The 24,887-nt window shown below is 36.3% G+C and overlaps 1 protein-coding gene across 5 annotated transcripts in view; it reads right to left on the minus strand.

The window, feature by feature from the left end:
• Positions 1–2,144: 2,144 nt before the first annotated feature.
• The window catches only part of PRR16 (proline rich 16), a 142,755-nt gene continuing 120,012 nt past the window's right edge, over positions 2,145–24,887 (minus strand). Inside the window, exons 3-5 of one of the 5 annotated variants that reach the window (XM_077790377.1) lie at positions 18,911–19,084; positions 17,371–17,577; positions 2,145–5,096 (exon numbers count right to left, since the gene is read on the minus strand). The gene's annotated coding sequence lies outside the window, so the exon portion shown is untranslated. Of the gene's footprint in view, positions 5,097–7,774; positions 7,786–17,370; positions 19,085–24,887 lie in introns of those variants that run through there. The other 4 variants (XM_077790378.1, XM_021546198.3, XM_021546201.3 and 1 more) reach the window with 4 other exon arrangements.

Below are 24,887 nucleotides of genomic sequence, written 5' to 3' on the forward strand. Positions count from 1 at the left end.
GTTCTAGCTCTTTTTAGAAAGATATTATTATATCTTTCAACCCTATTGCCTCATACTGATTTAATGGACCATACTCTTTCAATCTAAAACTGGCAACAGAGTTGCAACCCCACATCTCAAAAGCTATCAAAATAGCTTTAAATAAAGAATTAATGGTACGCCACAGGTACCGTTTGGCTATTTCATCTCCGAGTGTCTTTAAAAATCTTAGGTGTATATCCCTTCATTTTGTTTTGTACCACATCAAAGTGACTTCATATGAGCTACCCCACAAAAAAATTTAGGTGTGAGAATCTACAAGTCATTCCATAGCACAAACAGAATTAAAATGTTCTGACCATTTTGTTCCTATAGCTTCTTCTAAGTGCTTCTGTTTTCCTTTATTATTTTTCAGCATTACAGATGGTCTCCCAGACTTCCCTCTGATCTGTTGTAGAAATAGAATTTCTTAATTCTTGTTTCTTTCAACTATTTTAGTCAAAAAATCTCTTAAATATCTTGGAATTGATTTGATTAATGTTGCTCTGGGTTTATTGTTGGTTTTTGTTTGGTTTTTTTTTTTTTTTTTTTCAGTCCTTACATTTTCTTTTAAAATCTTCAGCTAGCTGAAGGACATTTTGCCCTCAGGAGCCTCTGAGACCCTGCTGATTAGCCATGTGGTTTCCCTTTTACCCTTTCTCAAGCTTTTCTAGCAAAGCAGAATATATTTGTTCTCTGCTTTCAATAATACTTTAAATAGGATCTGTGCCATCTGCCATGACTTAACCCTCTAAAGTAATCCTTCTAGTTTCTCCCTAACAGGAGTCTTTGTTTATAATTGTCTTTTCAGAAGTTCAGAACTGTGGGGAGATTTCTTGGCTTCCTTGCAGCTCTGCAAGGATGTTGAATCTAGACAGATAAGTCTTTTGAACAACATCCACTTGGCTTTTGTTTCCTCTCTCATGGCATCTTCAACAGTCCAGTCCATGAAAACCACTGACTTAGTCTCAGCAGTCCTCTAAGACTCCTTCTAAGATCCAGTCTCAGTAACAGCCTCCTCCCCAGGGGGAAGCTCCAGGGCAGAGTGGTGGCTGTCCTTCTCCACCCCTCCTTAGACAATAGCCTACCACTATCTTGTGGTCAGCTTTTATTAACAGCATCACTGCCTTCCGATATACCCAGCACATCACTAATCAGAGAAAAAAGAAAACCCTGTCCCTTGGGGATATTCACAACATGTGACTCTTGTCAGGAGAGGGACACTTTTATATCATCCTGGTGATCACCAGTTTTTTGTTAACCTTTTCTTCCAGTCCACAAAAGATCTATTTTAACAAATCCCAATTTTTCTAATGAATGACGGTGATCTTTGTTTTTTAAAAAATTCAAGTGCTGAAATTCTGTCTTGTAGACACATCTAGAACTGTCAGCATTTTATTTTGTACACCTCATTCTATCAAGCCTATTGGCTGCTTCAGGTGGCTTTTCAAATGTTAACTAATGAAACAATGGCATTTACTAATACTATTACTACAGAAACTATTACTCTAGAACTATTTCTATAGGCATTTCTTATATGCATGACACATAAATCTACAAAAGGGCCCATCAGTTGCTGTAAAGTCATCTTAGTTGCAAAAGTTCTGCAGGTCTTGTTAGCATGCTTGGATGAACATAACAGAAATACCACCATTTTTTGGTGTTCAATAAGATAATCTAATTGTCTCCTCTGGTTTTTAGTTACGAAAAAGCATTTCAGTAATAATTATTTGCCAATAATTTCTGAAATTGTGTGTTGAAATGCTATCTCCTGGGAGTATATGCACAATATACAGAGATCATCTCAATTTATATCCAATATTGAATACTTATCTAAGAATTTAATTTAAATCTATGAAAATCAAGCAAACTGAATTTCTCCCAATGACACTGCTAGTAAAATAAGACATGATGTATGACACTGTATGAGTGTGCATGCACACTGAAATTTACTTTCCAGCATGAAGTCCCAGTTAAGCAGAGGTGCACATATGATTAATGAGACATGTGGTTTGCAGTGTTATCTTCTAATTGTATTTGTCACTTAAATTAGGCCTACATGTTGGTATATGTTCATAATTTTTGCATTGCACACATTATATAAAACCACTCCTGGGACCACATCATTATTTTTTGTATCTCATGTATTTTTCTGAAGAAAACTGTGCATTAGTTTTAGGTGTGTTTTGTGCAATAAAAATTTCACACACAAGCTGATCTAAAACTCAGCAGAGCAGAATAGTATTTGCAAGAAGTAACAAATTATTCCACTGAATTTTTATTGGGCTATTTTCAAATACAGATGAATGCATTTTGTTCACATAAATAAGAGCTTTTTCAATTGTTATTATTAGCCAATTATGGAAGTGTTCAAATTATCATTCTGAAATTTTCTTATTGTTTCAATAATGTTGTCCCCTTCTCAAACAACTGAATACTTGTCTCAAAGAAGAAGCTCTCCAATTTTAAAATATAGATTATCCAAAAAGGGAGGAAAACCAAGCCCATGCCAGTTATATGTCCAAATAACATATTCTAATGACACAGAAATAACATCACAGTAAGAACACTATAAGCCAAAAGCTAAATTGTGTGTGAACAAAACACAGACATCATTCTTTAACAAATACAAAGGTTTCATTTATCCATTCCACCAAAGGAAATTGGCCACTAACTTTCATATAAAGAGTCAAATCATAAGATCATCTGTTTTTTTGCCAAATGAGGGAGCCTAACATAAACTTACTTAATTTTCCAGCTTCCTGACAAACTTCAAAAGCTGTTTATGGCTTCAGATCACAAGCAAAGACACAGGTCAGGTCTTTCACCAAAAAATACAGTAACATGAATATCTTTTGCAGTAACAGGACTTGTGGCACTTAGTTTGGCAGAGCTGGCATTTCATTCATGAGCAGGTAAGGGTGCTATGCGTGCACACACACACAAAAACATACACGCACTAACATTTGTTAGCACATTAGAGCAGAGCAACACATTTTTAAGATATCTGCCCTTCGCAAAGTTAACCCACAGATCTTTTAAAATTAATTTTTGTTGTTGAAAGCTATTTTTTCTGTTAGTGAGCACTTAAATGCTTCCATAAAGCAATGAACTGAAAGAAAAGCTATTCAGCTTTAAAAATCAGATACAAAATTGGACTTAAAAGAAATTATTTAAGTGATTTGGAAACAAATGCACTACTTTTCTCTTTGAACTACACATAGGCTAATGGACTAAGAAAAAAAAAGGAAAAACAATTTTTATTAAAAACAGCTCTAGCATTGAAATGTTCAATAACTCCACAACAAAACACTGCATTAGTTGGATAACAATGACTGCTCTTAACTGCAAACTGTAGATTGTTCTAAGAAACAATCTTTTATTCTGTAGCTTTTAAAATTATGAGCAAATACTATCAAATTCATGGTCTTGTCAGTATGCCAAAACAAAAAAACCCACCAAACAAAGACCTTAGGACATACACACCTCATAAAAACCTAGCTCCCCAAATGACTAAACCAGTTTTTGAGTAAAACGAGACAGCTGGCAAAAATCTCTGTATAATTTGGGAAACCACCATTATTTGATTACATTCATTTCACTCTTACACATCCAAATTTTCACTTACTAAAACTCACTGATAATAAAAACCCTATCCCATAATATATTTAATATCTTCCTGTGGATATTAAAATAAAGAGTTAAAATACCTCCTTTTGTTTTCCATACATATTTGCCTATATAAATATACTTCATCATTTTACAAATTACAGCATTTATATTAAAGCTTTCATTCAGCAAATCATTACAGCTTAACAAGAACAAACAATCCCTGTGTTTTGGTTCTGTCTTTAAATCACTTTTGGAGATCATGAAAATCAGCCAAAATGAGTGACTGCAAATAATACAAACAACACATTTATTTAGAAAAATAAACTGAAAATGTTGCTTGTCTGTTTGATTTTTCCATGAAGTATAGACAAATGGCTAGAAAAATGTTATGTCAAGTACATATTACAAATTACTTCTTTAGCAGTAACTGGGACTAAATGTCAATGTTCAACAGGAACATTTTTTTATGTACAATTCAATAGATTAAATTTCTCGTCTGCTAATATGATAAAAAAATGGATGCTCTTAAAAAAGATTATATCCCCTTTTTAAATACACCTTATCATGTTGCTGCTTTTTCATATATATACATATGTATATATGTATGTATATGCATGTATATGCATGTATTTATTTCATCCTAAGAAAGGACTGTAATCCTTTCTGTGAAGAGATCCCCAAAGTGAAAGAGAGCATAAATGTCTTTCTTCAGTTCTAATTTTAAATTCCATTTGAAGCCCTGGCAAAGTATAGCTTGTTGTGGTCAAAAATCTCCTGGGGCCATCTGTGCAAATGGTGGCACACATCATTACCCTGAATGGAAGTGACAGTGCAAATAATTGAAGTGCATCGAGATGCAATCTCTAAGAGCAGAACTTCCTCGAAGTTGGGTGGAGGACAGGAGACAGCCTTTTAAGTGACTTCACTTATTCCCTGTTCCTGTATGGCTTTGGATATATACAAGGGATGACAGAGGTCTTCTTCCCCATAGACAGTAACATTCTTCTGTTACAATAAATGCATCCATTTTCTGAAATTACTAAGTGCTTCCTTTCTCCTTTTCGCTACATATTGAAATCTTTGTTGATGCTGACTGTACCCATAAAAAACTTCTTGTTTGGCTGCTCAGCACAGAACTCAGGTGTCAGGCTTGGAGACAGCAGTTTCTGCAATGGGGCAAAACACTGAGTTCTCTTATCCTTCCTTCCCACTGAATGGAATTTAAGGCTGTGGCTTTTGCCAGGACTCAGCTTGTAGCTGTCAGATCTGAGAAAGATGATTCAAATGCAGATTACACTAGTGCTCAGTTGTGCTCTGACTTCAAGGGTTCTTCCATTCTCCACTAAGGGTCAGGTTTCCTGGTTACTTCTCAGATCTGGCCTGCAAGAAGTCACAATGATGAATCTGATATGCAAATTAATTGACGTACCTCCATATATATAGATACTCCTTCAAGCCTGAAGGTGCTGTTAAAAAAAAAGAAGGGCAAAGTTATAAAAAATGTTACGTTAAATAGGCAAGTTAATAAACAGAATATAATTATGAATTATCATTTCAGTTTTCATGTAAGCAGGAGTTCAAAATGGCATTTTGAAACGACCTTTTATAGTTGCACTTAATTTTTTTTTTCACTTTTTTTTTACTAGGGTAAATGGGTTTAACTTCAACAGTGTCTTTGAAATCACATTATTTACATCTCCTGTGAAATCTGTACTCTAATATTTGTTTGTAAATGAAACAGAAAGTGAACTCAGCAGAATTTCCCCATCTGACAAGTTTTCTAGTCACTAAAATATTATATATATTCTGATTTGGGTCTTTCATATTCATTTTTGTGAAACTGTTTTAATTTTTATAAAACACTAATAAAGCTGCAATCTAATGCTGAGGTTCACTGACTTACTGAGCTTTCCTAGCTTTATTTATTAGGGAAGATAAAGCAGCAGTATCTAAAAATGGTATCTTAGAATACTTACCTGTTGGTAGCTAGGACACTAATTCGAGTTAAAGGATTAAATTCACACCTCTGGAGGAAAAGATAACAATTTTGTCACGTGCTTTTGCTGATTTATACCCAGAGTTACATCTTTCAGAGAGGAGGAAGATTACTTCTTTGCCATTAGCTTTGTGAATGTAGTCCCTCATTCACATTTCCTCATATTTCTTACTTGAACCATTTAAATTGACAAAGATTGTCAGATTGTCAAGGGGTAGGGCAGAATTTCTCTGTCAGACAAAAAAAAGGAATCTGAATTTGGTGTATGTAAACTTTCAGTTTTTTCCCCCAGCATTAAATGAAAAGATGAAATATTTAGTGAAACATATTTAACACTCAGAATTGTTACAGTGGCCTAGTGTAACCCAACAGCTTAGCAAACATGGTAGATTTGTGATATCACTGGCTTAGCAGGAAGTTGTTTTCCTAGTCAACTATTCAGAGTTTGACTCACATTCTTAATGAAAAAAAAGTGTTCTAAATGTCTTTTACTTTTAAACTGAAGACAGTCTTCATATCACTAAAACCACAAAACACTTTCTCAGCTATCACAGTTTCAGGCTTCAATTACATTTGGGCTAATGATTCCTGTATGTTATTACCTCATAAAGATCACCAAAAAAGACAGTATTGTCCTTGAATGCAGTTAAATTCTCAGGAACAAGATGAATATAGTACAACTAACATATACTGTTAAAATAATTATAATAATACTCATAAAAGAGAAAATATGAATAGTATTTGTTGTCAGAAAACAGTTTTTCCTTAAACTTAGACTCTGAATATAGTAAAATACAATGCTGAGCACTGTAGACATGAAGAGCAATATGATTCTTTCTTTTCCTCTGGGTTGCAATTCATAAACATAGTATCACGCTATCAATAGTTTAATCCTAGACTAAGTAATATGCAGTTCCACAATCCCCCCCCATGATACAGTGGGTTGACTAAAAAAGCTGGGAAAAAAATTGATAAACCATAATAAAGTTAAAATACTGTAATAATAATGAAAACAAAAACAACTGTAACAAAAGTGAGGCTAAAAAAAAAAAAAAAAAAAAAAGACAAATAAACTAAACCCCAAGACAGAAAAGTGACAGACAATTCAATCTGGCTCACCACCTGCTGACTGACATTCAGCCTGTCCTCAAGCTGTATGAGCACCTCCCACCCAACTCCCCGCCATGAGTTTATGGTATGGAATATCCCTTTAGTCAGTTTGGGCCACCTCTCCTGGTTTTGCTCCCTCATGGCCTCTTATGCACTTCCTCACTGGCAAAGCAGAGAAGCAGAGGAAGCTGAAAAGTCCTTGATTTTCGGTATGTACTACCTAGCAACAACTGAAACACCAGTGTGTTAATCAACATTATCCTCATTCTAAATCCAAAACACTACTGAGAAAAAAATTAACTCTATCCCAACCAAACCCAGGTGACTGCTTACAAAACCAGCAAGAGATTTATCAAGCATACTTGAATTTCTCCATCATCTCTGTCATTGAGCTGTCAACCCACACAATTTGATTAATTCCAAATCATTCAACCATATGACATCCACCCTCATTTAATCAACATTCTACCAAGGAAGAAAAGACTGCCTTTTTTTCTTTATACTAAATGTGCTAAAGATTAAGAACAATGAAAATATTTTGCACCTTTACACATTAATAAAGAATATGTTCAAATTAAAAATTATGGTTAAACTTGCTCAGTGGAATATTCATTAGGTGGCAATGCCTGCATTAAAAACCAGCTGTTCCTCTTGCTACCTCCCCCCAAAATCTACACTTGAAAACCATTATTGTACACATGAAGAAGTAAGAAGCTAGTGAAAAAACACCAGTTACTGAAAAAACCACCTGCCTACTAATTACAGACTCCTTATAGACTATAATCCTATAGTGTGTACTGTTTTTGATAGCAAGGCTGTACATTCAGATTTAATTCATCATTACAAAATCTTTTTGTTGCAGCATACCTTATCACTAACCTCATTGTAATAAAACCCTGACCTTCTTAAAGTCATTATCTGGGGGCTAGGGCTCAGATAATTTACAGGAAATAATTTTGTTCACTCACCTCCCTTCTTCTCTTCAGTACTTGGACAGCATCACCATGTCATTCTCTTCCTTCTACAGCATCATTATTTAGTCCCAAAAGCTAGAGAGTCAAAGAAACCAATGTTGCTGTTCTCCCCATTATTCAAAACTAGATAACCACTTCTTTCATACTAAAAAATAAATTTTACTTTGCTGTATTACCTGAAAACTGTCTACATCCTTCTGCTTTGTTCTGTTTATCAGTCTTCTTAAAAAACTGAGAGTGAGTCTAGTCCCACCTACAACAACATGGCCATGACCATACTGTCACAACAATATTGTCATGACCATGACCATTCTCATCATGGCCATGACCATATTGTCTCAGGACAAATTGCTATGCAGAACCCTGTGGATAGAAAATGTTAAGGGACAAAGTTACTAAGGGAAGCCTCCTTTCAGCCTCAGACCCACAAAATGTCTACACCATTCTCAGATAAATCCAGTGGCATGGTTGGAAGACACCAAGAAAATGATAGAGAAGACATCATCAACTTTGAAGTGATACGTGCAGTGAGAATGCCAATGATCACAGAAAGGAACACTTCCACTGAAGGTTTCTATGCTGGGCCTCATGCCTTTTATCAAGAAAAAATGAGAAAACAACTAGAAACATGTTCAATGGAGATTAACTGGATTTCTACTAAACCATGTAATTTCTGTATCATTGTAAATCTGGTAAAAGCACCTGAAAGTCTAGCCTAAAGAAAAGCATCATTATTTGGGCCATTTTAGCCCAGACACTGTAATTTGGACATATGTTATTATCTTTTGTAAGTACACTGCCAGCCAGAGCACATGCCCAGCAATTATCTATACTCACATATTCAGTACAACAGAAGTTTTTACTTTTTGAAAAAAAAAAAATACAAAAAATCATATAGTAATAAATCTTCCTAAACATAGTGCAAATATCTTATACATATTGTTTATATACTAATATAATGGCATCTGTTAAGTTGTTGTTATGTTTTGGTTGGCCAATTTCAGATTTCCTGGCCAATGCACCAATTAATGTTGTGGGTCTAAGGCTGACTAAACGCTAGTGCATCCACTAAAATATACTTACTAATTTCTTGCTATGAGATAGGATTAGGAGGAAGGCAAAGCAGGCTCAAAACTTAAAGAGTATAAAGAAAAGTTTATTAACAGACATAAAAGAATAATAAGAATCAGAATAAAACCTTCAGAACACTTCTCTCCCTACAATCCTTTCTTTCCCACTACCAATGTACAGAAACAATTCAGTCAGTTTATCACCTCTAGAACAGTCTTCAGTTCACTAAGTGAGAGGAGTCCCTCTTGTCATTTTATGGAGAGTTCTCTATAAGAAAACAGTTCTCTCATGGCGTTTAATTTCCATGAATAGCAGCCACCCAGGAATCTACAATTGTGAAGTCCCTCCCATCTTTTCACAGCCTTTCCACAGCTATGTTTATGGGCTATGTCATATAGGGTACTATTTTAAGGATGAACTGTTCAAGACCAAAGGTTCTCTTTATCTATCTAAGAGATCATCTTCATCTCTGGGAACAGAGGTTTTCTTCTTCTTTCCCTGGGGGTAAAGGGTCTTCATGACTTGTCTCTCTCTGTTCCAACTTCTCATGGGATCACAGCTACTTCAGCTGCTTGCTTTAGTACAGATGCCTTTGCTCATATCTACAATTTGAACACTTCATCCCCTGTTGCTATCACACTGGTGCGCTAGTGTGGAGGAAGGGTTTTAGAAAGGCCTTGGGAATGGAAAACTGAGGAAAAGATACATTTATGTATGCCCCATTGTTTTGGGAAAGTTTCGCTTCAGCATTCCTCTGTAAACCCCCTTCTCCCCACCCCTGAGCAGTTCCCATTGGATCTGACCCCTGGGGTGGTTCTGATGTGTCCAGGCTGGACACTGTCTCTATTGTTTAGACCTTATCTCTTAATTTTGCTGTATAAAACTGTATCTGGGCAATAGCCTGGGGCCTTTGGTCACTGCAACGCTTCAGGCAATACAATCTCTCTGGACAAGCATACCATTGGTCTCTCTTGGTCTCTTTATCTCGAACCCTAGCGGCGACTGAGGCAACGCCGCAGCTCGTACCGTGCTAACCCAGACGCTGCCTGGTAAGCCCAGGGCAGCGGGACCACGGCAGACCCCGGCCCCGGAGGGGACAGCTAGCCAGAGGGTCCCGGGGGCTGGGGAGGGACGGGGGAAAGCCGCAAGTGACCTCCGAAAGCCACAATCCCCCATACTTTTAAATGAGTTACACGGAAAAAGAGTCTGACGTATCAATTATATTCCTCCCCTCTTTGCCTGACAGCCGCTGGAGCCTGGCCCGACCGGGAAGCCAGGCTGGCCTTGTTACCTGTTCCCATTCTGGAAGGACAAGAGAGTGTTCCCGGTGTTTGTTAGTTTTAAAATGTGAATCTTACAGAGGCGGATCATGTTAATTGGCTATTAACATGCCTATTCTCAAAGCTAGCCAGCACTTGGTTCTGCTAGGCACAGAGAAGATTCTCAGCAGCTCTTCTCAAAAAAAATCACTTCTGTGGGTGGCTCCAATGCAAAACCAGTACAATTGTCTGTTGTATAAATGACTTATTCCTGAAAGATATAGAAATATTTAGATTCATACATAGACTGATTTATTTAGATTATCTCAAGCTTTTTATACTTTTAGGAAATATTAATTACAATGCTAATTCCCTCATTGAAGAATTACTAAAAGCAAAGGGAATGCTTCTCTAAAATTTTGGGGATTTTTGCTAGTTTCTATTGTCCAAGAAATCCTCATGATACCTATTGAGACATCTTTTTCTGTAAAAACTAAAACACCTAAATCTAAGCAACACATGATGCTAACAAATCCACCATCAAACTTTTTTTATAATTATTCCTACTTTTTTCATCAGAAGCTTCAGAAAATATATTTAGGTGTGATTGCCCATCCTACTGTTTCAATCCATAAATAATTTATTTGTCAATGAGCAAATAAGAAATCCCAGTTGCTTATTAGAAGTTTATCTTTCCAAGCTTAGAAGAGATTGAAAATGGCATGAAAAATGAAGATATTTACACATTACAAATGAAATGTACACATTTTCCTTTTCTTCTTTACACACTACAATTAATTTATGCATTGACAGTGTGTATGAGCTTCTACAATGGTATTCTTGTGATCTCACTAGCCTCTCCTAGCAACACTTCCTTAATGATATTATAAAGTTCTTCGTCATGCCAGTTTTGCTATCTCCAGAGCTTTCCCTATACAAAGTTCTACAAATATAATACTGAATAGAAAACTATAAATTATGTCAGAAAGTACATGAGAAAAATATTTACTAAATATGGTTAACGAACAGAACTCCAACTGTTTAAGCAGAGTATTTGTAGATATTTATTATATTTGTCTGCTTGCACATCAGAAGGAAGACCACCAGAACATTGAGAGCTACTGTAATTTTTATAGTGAGAAGCATGCAATCAATGTCAGAGGCAATGTGCTAATCAAGATATAAAACTAATAAAATCTCCTGCTTGTTACTTATGTACTACTGGCCAAATTTATGTAGTGCTTGTCCTAGTCAAATTCCAAACAGTTTAGATTTGAAAGAATTAATATTGTAGGACCAACAACATGCAATCAAGCCTTTGGTTTTTTTGTTCTTTGGTGATTTTTGTTTTGTTTTGGTTTTGGGGGTTTTTTTGTTGATTCAACTAGTTTCCAGTATAGCTGATATCTAAGCAGCCAAAGTTACAAGGTAACAGGTACCAAGTAACTTGTCATCACAGAAGTCAATAACTTACAATATGGGTTGCTACAATGAATGCAAAAAATGAAAAAACTCCAATTAAAAAAATGCTAATAGGGAAAAGAATGTCACTGGAAAAATACCTAATGATGTATCCTGGGAAATCCTGTCAGTCTTGTTCACTGGTCAGAAGCATGTCACCTTTTAAAAGAAGTACACATAAATTTTAAGTAGAGTAGTTTGTATAGGATGCACATGAAGTATATCTAAATTAGCATTTTTAGAATTCCTCAGACATGCTTTTGGCAGTGACAGTACATTTCTGTTTGCCATTTCAAATTTTAGAAACATTTTCATCAGGTAATTTTTCTTTACATGACTTTCTTTTCCTTTCATTTTTGGATCCTTAGGTGTTAGAAAACTGTTTTAGTGGTATCGTAACATGTATTTTAAGATAGAATTGGTTATGCCAAATGTGAACACAGTCCTGGGAAGCTTATTTATTTTCTCATGACTTTTTGGATATGTTATAATACTTTTCATGAGAAAAGTACTCACAAATATTTCTGGGAGGGTGGTTTTGATCCATTTTGTCCCTCAGATACATGTTTACCAGCTCCCAGGAAATTATTCTCTCAAAAAATCATCTTGTACTTTACTAACATGCTTAAAAAAGCAAGAATTTTTCAAGAAGATGACACCAGCTTTTTCTTTGTAGAGTATAAACTTTGAGCTATGCATTTAATTTGAAATTAAGAAGCTATAGCTTGTCCCAATATTTATTTGCAGACGGGCTTCTAATGTAGATTTGCTTAAAGAGCAAGTCTAAATACACATAAATGCTTGCTTATCAATTGTAATAGAATATGTATGTTGATATGTAAACATAAACATTCATATCTGTATTTATGCATTATTTATGTGTCTTATGTATGTATATACATATAATGAAAATATATACATATTAATTCTCTCTTTCCTGGGCTAGATGCCACACAAATCTTGGACAATACCCAGAAGACTGCGGCCAGTTAAACTGTAGTTTGCAAGGTCACATCCACAAGCACAAGTGGCCACTACAGTTGTGCCAACAGCAGCAACTCATGTGAGAATTACACTGGGTGGTCTCTATATACAGAAAAACTCACACTTCAGCTTAGTTTCATCCATAGCAAATACATCCTAATGATACTCTGGAAATTACTGAGAACTGACAAATACTTTAATGTCTGGGATGGTTCTTCAAGAGAAGACATCAATTGTTTAGCTGTAAGTTCATTTAAAAAGAAAAGTACTTGAGCATTGCTTCATGAGGGGTTATGAAATAATTTGTACCATATGCTCAGTAGACAATAATCAAACCATAAATTCAGTCGAGCATATGAGGCACTTCACTCTGTAAAAGAAAATTTGGCTGCATTTCTGGTTTGGTTACAGTTTTTTTTGAGATCCAAGCAATAACTTTAATCAACATTTTACAAGCTAGCATTTTATTTCACTCTGTCCTTTTCAGGCTCTACAGATTTCTGTTTATTTTCAGAAGTGAATAATCTGAAATACTCAACATACAAGCCAAAACACTAAAAAAGAGTTTTGATGCTTGTTGAGGTTTGGCTACACTTGTGAAACAAATAAACCCTACACTGTTAGTGGTGAACAACTTGTTTCTTCAGCATCCTTCCCTGAGTATGGAGGGATGCAGATGAACATCTACCTAAACCTGAGGCCTACTGATGCTTTCTCAGATTAAAGCTGTGTATCTGAGATGCTCCAAGGGAATCTCCTATGGTCCAGGGAACCCACCTATTCATTCTTGCAGCATTTCTTTTAACATAAGAGCTAGTGTCATGGTTTGACACTGGCACAATGCCAGTGCCCCCATGAAAATGCAATCTCTCAATTGAATGCTGTGAAACGCAATCGAGAACAGAGCAAAGCAGGCCCAAGCTTAATAACAGAAAAAAACTTTATTAAGCTACTACTATAAAAGGAAAAAAGAAAGGAAAAAAAAATAACACACAAAGATCAAAATGAAAACCTTGCAAAAGCATTCCTCCCCCCACCACCCAACTCCAACAAACCACAGTGAGACACAATCTGGACACCAATCAGGTTTCCACCCTCCAGACAATTGATACTCAGTCCATCGAGGGAACAGAGTCTCTCCTGTGCCACAGACCCCCCAAGAAAACACAGCTCCACATCCTGTGTTTCCATGTCACACATGGAACCGCCCGGAGAAAAAGTTTGCCATGGTGACCTTGCTCCTTTCCCTGCACAGTGCTCTCACCACCAATGCATGGATGGACAGACTGCTTTTAGGATTTTTCCTTTCAAGGATGCCCTGCCAAGAGGGGAGAAAACAACAGTTCAGTTTTTTCATTGTTTGGGACCACAGTCCCCCCCCATTTTTCCCCTGGGGACGAGGGTCCAAGAACAGAGATCTTCTTCTCTTCTCCTTCTCTGAGGACAGAGGGCACCACCACAAACCCTCTAACTTTCCTCTGTTCGCTCCACTTCTGTCTTTTCCCAGCTGAAGCAGGTCTCTTGACTCACTGGCATCCTCCCAAAATACAGTCTCTCTTGAAGGAGAAAATTGATTTCAGTCAGTGGCTACCAAGGAAAAAGTCCAGCCAAAAGCCACTCCTTGTCCCCCTCCCATCTAGAATTTCTCCTTCTAATATCCCAGGGTCCAAACTCTCTTTCTCTTCCTCTCTTTCAAACCGAGGAGGGGAAAAAATTCACAAGGCTTTCATTTCTCAAGGAAGGGTTAAAAGTCCTGACTCCCTGGCTGGCTCTCTGCCCGGATTCTCCGGTGGCTCCTACGCACTGGGCACCTTGCGGCCCCCCCGGCTCCTCCTTCCCCTCGGTGAAATTGCTGACAAGACTGCTGCTGTCTCTTTCTCTCTCCCTCTCGGTAGAGAAACTCTGGTGGGGGGGGACAGAGACATCCCAGATTTCTCCACCCTTCCATCTGCTGGGGCCAGCCCGATTCCAGTCCCTCCACCCTTGGCCCACCTCAGTAAGGCCATGGGCCTTCCCCTCCCCACCAGCCACGGCCGGGCAGGGGAGAGGCTGCACTGCGGCTGAGCGGAACCAAAGAGAGCGAGTTCCCCTGGGAATTCTGCTTTTAACCCCTCTGTGTTCTCAGAGGCGTGTCCACCCTCAATTGGTCAATATCCAAATTGACCTCTTCCTTCTGAAAAATTCTTTTTCTGTGTCAAACCATGACAGCTAGGTAATACTAGATACTATTTTCATATACCCTTATTTTTGCCTTTATTTTCATGCTGAGTCAAAGCAAATTTCCTTAATTAGTTTGAATGCATATCTGTGTCAACTAGAGGTAGAACAAAGATTAGTAAAATAAAGAGATGCAACATTTTATTTCTAATGATTTGTAAAGTATATTTACTAAAACACTTGGGAAGTTGCTTACAAAGTTTGTCTAGGTAGTTTCACATAGGCCATATCAGAGTAAGTAAATATTGAAACAAAAAATATCACGGATGAAGCAGGCTTGCATTTGGAATTGCTACCAAAGTATGTCATATCCAGTATCTAGTTCTGGGAAGTTCCTTATCAGTACTGCGTCCAATACCTCTTTAATTAATTTGAGGGCCTTGCAATCTCTGCCTTACAGTTCTTGGCAGAAAGTTAAAACATGGAAGGTCTGGTATGTAAGAAAATATACTAGCACCCAGTTCCCCATGTAAGTCAATATTTTTTCTGTAAAAATTCAGATATCCTGTGGCATGCTTTTAAAACAGTCAGTACCTGGAGCTGACTATATGACAGAAAACAGGAAAATAATAAACATCCCCGTGAACCTGCACTCAATGCATAAAAATAAATTACTTTGGTATACAGCATAATCTACTTGAGAAAGGAAAAAATCTTTTATTAGTCAGGGAAAGGGACATTAAAATCACTACAACTGACAGTTCACAAAGAATAGTTAAATGCTTTAAAAGACTTGCATCTGCTATTATTAAAAACGAAACTTTCAATTTTTATAGTTTAGAGGTTTTTGTATAATTATATGTCTTAAAATGACCTGTAAATGGTTTGAAAATCATTCTCCCCAGAGTACATCTTCCAGTTGACAGGAGTAACCTTTTCTTACTCAGCCTGAAGCTAAGAAGGATAGATGATAAGTGAGCAGGCAGCCCTCCACCTCCTTATTTTTTTAAAAAAAACCCAAAAACTATATGGGTGAAAAGAGACATGTAGGACACAATGTAACTATCAATATTTCTGCCTTTTATTTTCTTTGACATTTACTGATCTTTTATCTATTTCAAATTACTCAAGCAATCCATCAGCCTTGTAAGATTAGGCCTACTTTGCAAGCCAAAAGGACTTAAAAGACATAAAAAAAAAATCTATAAATTCTTTGATGCATTTTTTTTCTAGCTAACCACTTGCTGTTCATTACTATGTGCTTTTACAGGATTTATTTTTGCCTTTATCATTTGGCACAAATATTTTGCCAAACAAGAAAAAGTATTAATTTCACTGATAGTAGATATATGGAGATTACTGAAATTACATTATCCTGTTCTCCCTAAACACGCCAATGTGACTAAAGGCACACAGTAATTCATTATTATTACTATTATTTATTATTATTATTATTAATGAATATTACTATTCATTATTATTCTGGTTAGTCAAAATACTCAAATTCAATTAATTTCTTTAAAACTGGTTTCTGTGAGGTTGCTGGACACTGGGATATTCTATCTTTGTTTCTAGGAAGCTTTCGCTACTAGAAATGATTGAGTAGCTTTCAATTGAATCTGGGGCAGAAATCTCAAAATCCAGTAGAGGTCCTCAGTCCAATGAATAGAGTTTACTACACGCCTCAACAGCTTGTTGGAAGACTTCCCACCCACCCAGCCAGAGCCCTTTTCCAGCAGGCAGAATAGTAAGAGTTCCATCAACTGCTTGAGTCTTTCTGCACTGTGAAATAAAAATATTAATACTTCTATGAATTCATTTACCAAGATTTACTCAGTTACTTTCTTGAGCTTCTAAGGAAATCATGGTATAAGGAAGAAATGGAATATAAACCACAACAGAGACTAAATATATTTTTAGATTGGAAGGTGAAAGTAATATTGGGATATTATTTGGTATTTTCATATGCATTGTACTTTCAGCAGCATATATGCACGAAAGAGATCAAACTGGCAAGACATTTACATTGAAGACATTTGGAAGTCTCCTTATGGAAAAACACTACATGTTTTCCAGGAAAGTTAACCTTGAAAAGAGCTCTAATTTTTGATTACTCTACTAGAATGTACGTGCTTATAAATGTACGTGATTATAAAAATAAATACAGGAATTTATAACTTTTGCAAATATACAATGATTTAATGCAAACTTCCCCTTTCAGGGATCAACTTATGTTTCAACAGCTCTTGCAAATACCTGTATATACACAATAGATGGTCCTCTGCATCCTCTTTTAAAATCTACTTATTAGCTTTCTTATCCCCTACTCAAAAAAAGAGGAAATAGCAGTTTATTAGAAATATCAGTATTTACATTCTTCTTAGGCACTTTTATGCCTTTTAGTTTATTTTGAGCAGTCCTAGAAATGAGCTTCCAGAATGTGATTACATAGCTGTGACATAACATTGTTATATGTGTTACAGATCATGTTATAGGAGCAAAAGGGGAAGGAAAGACTGCTGAGTCTATAACTTGGAAAATTCCCTCTGTTCCAGACATAATGCACGCTGTATTGTTTTCATAGTGGCTTTTCATTTTTTGGGGGGTTTTTGTTTAGTTTTTCTGTGTCCACATGTGTGTGTGTGTGTGTGTGTGTGTATGCATGGAAGTGTACAAAGAATTGCATTTTGGACAGCAAAATGGAGAAGTATTTACTGGAAATTCTTACCTGGTTAAAATAGTCATGAAAAATAAAATGGCTCCATGTTTCTCCTGCAAACTCAAAGAGCAAAGTTGTAGCTTTAGCGTGATGGAATTTTCTTGTCCCAGATTGAAAAACAAGATGTATTCTATTTACCATCTATATGGCAGTTGTCTTGTGTTAAGTGGGCAGTTTTTCCTTATCTCTTCCACAAGCAATCCTCCTGGGAGACACCTGCTGACAATGGGCCGTTGAGTGTCACTGCATGACTGATAAGAAGTTTAACATCCCATTGTGAGATGCTCTGGCCAGAGGGAGGAGCCAAGCATTCCTATCTGCATATTGTCTTGAGATTCTGGCCCACCAGCACCACTTTTTCTGTGCTGGATTTTCCCAGAGGAACAGCTGCCTCTTCCATTGCCTTTTCATAGGAAGACTACACCCTTTTCTACAGGATCACTACTCCAACAGAACCACACCTGGCACTCCAGGAGGACTACAGCCATAATTCCCAATTGGACTGCTGTCCAACAGCGTGTCAGGTTGTATTCTGACTCTGTCAGTGTTGTTTTGGTTTACTGCATTGTTTATTTTATGTTTTTATTTTCTTCCCTCATAAAGAACTATTATTACTATTCCCATATTTTTGCCTGAGAGCGCCCCTTAATTTCAAATTTGTAACAATTTGGAGGGAAGGGGTCTACATTTTTTCATTTCAGGGGAGGCTTCTGCCTTCCTCAGCAGATACCTATGTTGCTAAACCTAGGCAAACTTTCTTCACTACTGATATTTAAAAATATATTATTCCTCAGAATCACTTCCCTTTAAAGTTATCTAAGCATCTCTTAACTCTTAATATCTCAAAGAGCATCTAGGTAAGAGCAATACAATAATTTTTTAGTGTTGAAAACTGGAACAACTGCTTTTATGTCCAATTCTTGTATTTTGTAGCCACAAACATGTCCTGGATAATAACCTGAAGCATCTGTATCAATAATTGGAACAACATAGTTGTTGGAACAACATAGGAAATGTTTGCAAAGGAATACTGAACTTTCAAAATACATTCCCTAGATAACAAAAAAGGCATCAATTTATAAGCATCACTGAAAGTCAAGATACTAAATTTACTTCTGTAAACAGTTTTACCTGTGCCATAGCAATTTTCCAATAAGAAAACAAAGAAACAGAAGAACAGGAAGAAATATAGGAAATTCTTAGCATGTGAGCATATAAATCACTACACTAACCTCAACTGTAAGTCAGCAATCAGCTGAAAGCTCAGTGATGTTGTAAGAAAATTTTCATGTACTGTATCAAAACTGCAAAATATATAATGTACAAATAACAAGCTGCCAGTTCATTTCTGAAAAGCCTTTTTCCATACCACCACCAGACTCCATTTTGAGTGGTCTTACCACTCCACCCACCAACACAGAGTGTGTGCTGAACAGTAAATTGCTAGTTACAGCTTTCTGAAATTTTCCATTAAAAGTCTCAGGATAACCAAAATTATTTTACTTTGAGAACCAAATTTTAGACTATTTTAAGGAATGTCTAAACTTACTCCAGGAGAGAACGGTTGGCTCAGCTGCCTTTGTTGCTGCAATGAGTGTCAGGTAACTCCACTCATCCACAAGAGAATATGGCTTTACTCAAAGGACTGTGGGGAGGGAAGTCAAAGAGTCAGAACACTTCACCTCCTCTGCAGCTTGTGAGAAGTCAGCTTCTGGTGTAGGACCTGAGAAGGAAGACAGAATTTGCTGAGGTTTTCACTTGCTGTTTATGGCTGTTGAGAAAGAAGAACAGCTGGCACAAAGCATGACCTGGCTGGTGATAACATTTGCAGAAGCAGCAGCTCAGGGTCTGAAGGAGATCTAATGGGAAACTGTGGCTAATGGGGAGGCTTTAGGGGTAATGCCCCAAATGAGTGCCCTTGGAAGTACATACATAATTGCTGGACACACTGAAGAGGGTGTGTTTGTGGAGGCTGCAAAAAGAGAAATTCACCCCATCCCTCTAGCATAGGATACAGATGAAAAAACAGTTACTCTGTCCTTTCAGCATGATACTTGTCTTGCTTTTCCAAAATCCAATGATCATCTCAGTACTCTATTTTTTTTGCAGCACTTTCCACTACCAAATCTCAGAGCAGCCATGAGCAGCTGAAGCCATACTGCTACATACAGAAACACAGAGCATGCTTCAGACACAAGGAAGCTGTGAGTTCAAAATGCCTCAGGCAGAGAAAAGAAGTCAATTTGGATTTCTCTTATCTCTAGCAACAGAGGCAAAAGAAAAGGCAGTCTATAAACACCATCTCCTTCTCCAGCAATTTGTAAACCTAGCACATCTGTCCCATGCTTTATTTATGAGTGAATGAAAAACAATTGGATTTGTGTCAGAAAGACTATCTAAATGCTGAAAGGAATTAAACATTTCAGTTTTTCATTTTGACCACACAAATTCACCGTTCATGTTTACTTTCACTACAAGTCAAAATCCACTGTCTTAGAGTTATAATTGAAAGGATGGATACAAACAAACCCTTTGGCCCTGCTGGCTTGCATTACTTGAAACAATGCCACCTCAGATGGTGAAAATATTGGAAAACTAAAACTGCCACTTTTCTTTTTCTTTTTGATGACTTGGACTCTGAGACCAGTACTGTGTTAACTATATTTCTCTTGTTTCTAATTTCAAGAGAAATGTCACTGTAGAGCTATAGGTAGCAACCAAACAGTGAACCTTCTATTTTGCCTGTGGGCTGAAGTAAAATTATATACTAATTAAAAAAGGGAATTACATGGTATGCAAGGATTTTCTGCAGTAGAGATTAGAGGTGAATAATTCTTTCCATGCATTATTCTCCTTCCTTTACCCCAAAAATAGCCCCCATAAATAAGAAATCTCAAAAACTGCAAACTTTAAGAGTTAGCTGAACACTGTACTAACTGATAAGGATGCATCAGAAGTAGTTAAAATGTATATTGTGTTTTAGAAGCTTTAATTGAAATGTAAGTCTTCTGCTGTTGAGATAGTAATTCTTTTATAAATCTATGTATAGAAGCAATTATTAATAATTTTATTTTTATTGAAGATGTCTAATAGTGGCACTACAGAAACTAAGTTGGATGATAGCATCTCAGATAATGTTCTTCCCCTTTAAAAATAAGCAATCAGGAAAAAGTAACATAAAGAAGGATCTTATTGCAGAAGGATCAATATGCTCTTGATCTGGTTTAAGACAATACCATAAAGTTCCCTCTCAGAAAATCACAGGAATAAACAAATAAACTCCCTTTGTTTACTAGGATTTTGACATAAAGGCCTGTTAATGGAGATAGAATTAGAAGGAAAATCCAAAGAAGTTATTTATGTTTTCTGTATTTATTAAAATGTAATTCCTGTTGTTGATTCATATAGAAACATGAAGAATAATAATCATTAGTAGAATTTTAATTTCTCATGTAATTTTCCACATAATTACAGAGTCTATGTTTAAAAGTACCCTAAGGTGACATATTCTTAGTAAATTTAAAATGTGTCTTATACCCAGGAACTGCTTTTATTCATAAATATACTGGGTACCTTTCAGTACTTACAAAAATGCATGGGTACTTCAAAAACAAATTTTAAAACATCAGCTGAAGCAATTATTGTTTGTTTTAAGGCTTTTACAATAGATTTTTTTATCTAATTCCTTCTGTCATACCTTAGTAGGGATAAATTGATGGGTTTTGATGGACGATACGGGAATAAAATTTGTATTAACTGTTTCATGCTGAATAATTTATGCTTCATGTGATCTAATGCAGATTGATTTCCACCTTTCAAACAAAACTTTAATACAGAAGCTACATGAAAGGAACACTGCATCTATCTTTGGGTTGTTCCACTCTCTTCATCATGGTGATGCCTCAGAGCAGGTGGACACCTCCCCACCTACCTAAGCTGTGCACCTGGGCTGACAGAAGAGCCTGGACACAGGTGGGAGATCTGCTCCAGGAAGAAGAGCTGCAGACACAGCCCCATGGCAGAGATAGGGATGACTTGTACTGCCTCTTTGGAGTTCCCTATAGTGCGTCTCCACCCCCACCACAGGGCGCAGACACAATAGCTGTCTGGGCTTGCTGTTCTTGCCTGAACATTTTCCTGTGTCCCACCTCTCTGGCAAGTCTCTGCTCCTCTGAGGGCAGGCAGGCTCACAGCCAAGGTGCAGCAATTCAGTGTGGTACACACTCTTACTTCGGAAAATCACATTCTGAAAAATTCAGTATTTTCAGAATTGAAAATGAGTATTGTCATTTCATTTCTTCTGGTATTTTCTGGAATATTTCTATCAAGGCATTACTTAACAAAGGTGGAATTCGCTTCTTGAAAAAATGCAAATGTCCTCTCCAGGGAAATGTATATTCATAGTCTTGAAACCTTCTCAATAATGTTGATCCTTACTGCTACTGTTACATGACTACTTCGAATAACTAGAAGACACTCCAATATTTCTGACCTTCTCCCAAAGAGTGACACTCTTGTAAAACATTAATGTACAAATGGGTCTATTCATGTAATCTCTCTGGACTTTAATACTTCCATACGCATTTATGGTCCCAACATTCTAACTCCTAATCTTAACTTAGGTATTTTTCTCTTCATTGGCATAAAATACATATGAACTTGACACATGTGAATGAGGTGATAACCTCAGAATGGATTGTTCCAGTAATGCAAATGTATATAAATTTAGGTAATGCTACAAGTAGACTAAATTTCTGTCAACAAATGGAAACTTTTTATTTTGTGAGACATCTGAGTTGCTAGCAATCCCCTCTCCAGTTTCTCACTTATACTAATTGTACTTTCAGCATGGCTGCTCAGCCCTTTGCTCTTGCATTGTTCAATGCCCATTGACTGTTCTGACAAGGCTTCAACAAGGACAGCATGCTCCCTATCTATCACATGCATGTACCTTCTTCTCACAAGTTTACATCACTAATGAGTTACAAAATTAAAACATTCATTGGTTACACAGCCAAAAATTCACCTCTATTTTCTGTCATAGTTTCCTCTTTGTTATGAATTCTCACGGTCTTTGGAAAAGTCATTGAGACACTCATGTAGCTTCTTTCTGTTGTTCCTAATGAATTCCTCAGTCAATGCTGACCCAGTGTGGGCTCAGCAATGGATTTGCACTGAGAAACATGTTTTAGCTAACCATGTGACATCTACTAGAGTTGCTGAAAATACTATGGTTTTCTAAAGCACAAGCATTACATTACAATGAATTTACAGAGTTTCTCATGGCCCAGTTCAACCTCAAAGAAAAATAGATTTAGGGAAGGAAATTAAATTGTTTAGTTAATAGTTAATAGTTAAATAGTTTGTCTCCTTTTTGATAAATTACATGCCCTGCTTCAATTTAAATAATAAAAAGAAAAAGAGATATTGATATGTCCAAGTAATATTCCTATAAAATATGAAATTTATAGACATATTTCTTAACAATTAAAACAAATGCACTTACAAAAATAATTTGAAATTGTATTTCCAAGTATCGGTGGGTTTTTTTCCCTGTTTCTTTTCTAAAATCCATGGTTAATTAACAGTAACAATGCAATTTGGCCCTGCTGTCAAATATCACAGCATTAATTATTACAGAAAATACATAAAACTGTGATACCAAAATCCTAATGCACAGGAGAGTTATTCAGTAATTTTAAGAAGGTTTTAGCAAGAAAGTCTAGGTTGAACATAACAACTAAGATGATATTTTAATGTCTCTACATCATTAACTACTTTAGGGTGTATTTCAGACTTACAAAGCTATCCCACTTTGTACACATGGCAGAAATCACATAGCAGGCCAAAACTTTTTAAATAATGTATTTAATAATTTATTTATAGGATATCTAAATGCAAATAGCTGCAAAGTACTGTAATAGATGCTCTCATAACTCAGGGTTTAGTGAGGGAATGCTTATGCAACTTAAAATTTCAATGTTTTAAACTTACACTCTATAGCTTTATCTAACCTACAGGGATTAATTGTAACATTTCACAGTAACTATCAGGAGGTATATTTTCTTTATCGCCTATTTAATTTCAACACAACCTGTTCAATGCACAGATAACTGTTATATTGATGCATTTTAAAGGTAATATGAAGATATTGTAAGACTCTTCAGAGCAGTTAGTAAATTTATTATATTTGCTTAAGCCATCCACCTGATTGAGTGTCAAAAAATCCACTAGTCTTCTTGAAATTTTCTGGTAACCTTATTTCTGTTTAGACACTAAGCTTTTTTACTGATGAATTTTCTGTAAAATACAAATTTCAACAATCTGAAGGTGCAGCCAACATGTCTAAACATAAGAATCTGTAGATCATACAAGATTTGTACTATCAGAAAAAATACATGATCATACTAACATATCTGTAGTCATCTTTAAATGTTATAATTTGTGACGATTATAATTTGGACACTGCAAAAAAAGTAGTTTTCTTCATGTTTCACCTTACCATTCACATTTTCATAACAGGTATATTCTTAAAATAATTTTATTCATTTAAGCATTATTATCTAATTCTGGTCATAACCACAGGGCTGAAATTGGTTTGCACTTATCCCAAATGCCTGCATTTTATAAAGCTGGTGACATAATAGACCATGACTCTGAAAGATGTTCTGGCCTACAAACATTTTGGTCTTCATTAGAGACACACAGAGGACAGATAATGTGTCATTTTTAACTAACTCTCAGCTGAAAAAAAATATTTCAATTTAAACTATTTTCTCAGTAATTGAAATTCTAGAAGTTTCTCCTCCAACAAACATCTCCATAAGAACTCAGAAATGTGTACTGTCTGAAATTAATTTCTGCTCCAGAATTAATTTCCTCCTGTAACCAGACTTGTTCTTAAATTCATCATCATTAACACCCCAAACCACTAATACTGTTTTCTGTCTGATCCATGTAGTTTCCAAGAGAAGGAAAACCTGGGGACTCTTCCCATCCCTACTGGTGATCCCGAAATGATAAAAATGCTAAATTATTTTCCAATAATCCCCCATATCTCAGAAAGGCAAAAAATACATCCTACAACTCACTATGAAGGATATTGCAAGATAAGCTTATTGTTAAGGATGTAAGTACAGTCTGAGAGGTTTCTGTGCCTGAAAGAGTCAAATGGCACAGCCATGAAGATGTTGCACCACCATTTTCACAGTGATTTCTAATAAAAGGTATTTATGGAAAAAATCTCTGTAGAACTTATCAACACAGCCTGTAAAGAGAAATCTCAGATACCCTTTTGATTTTAAGAGCATTCAGCAGAGATAATGGTACCAATTTATCCTATCTGCTTGGAGAACCTTCTGGGAGCATACTGGATTTTTATAATCTGTAAAGTTTATATACCCTCATTTCACTGTGGCATCCACTATAGGAAGTGATATTCCTCTGAGCACCATCTTCCCCAAATCTCAGTGTTCCAGTGAGCCAGGACAGCAAAGAAGCAAAGACAAACACAGTGAGGTGATCAG

Source organism: Lonchura striata, chromosome Z (assembly GCF_046129695.1).
Source record: "Lonchura striata isolate bLonStr1 chromosome Z, bLonStr1.mat, whole genome shotgun sequence".
In the NCBI taxonomy this organism is placed as follows: Eukaryota; Metazoa; Chordata; class Aves; order Passeriformes; family Estrildidae; genus Lonchura; species Lonchura striata.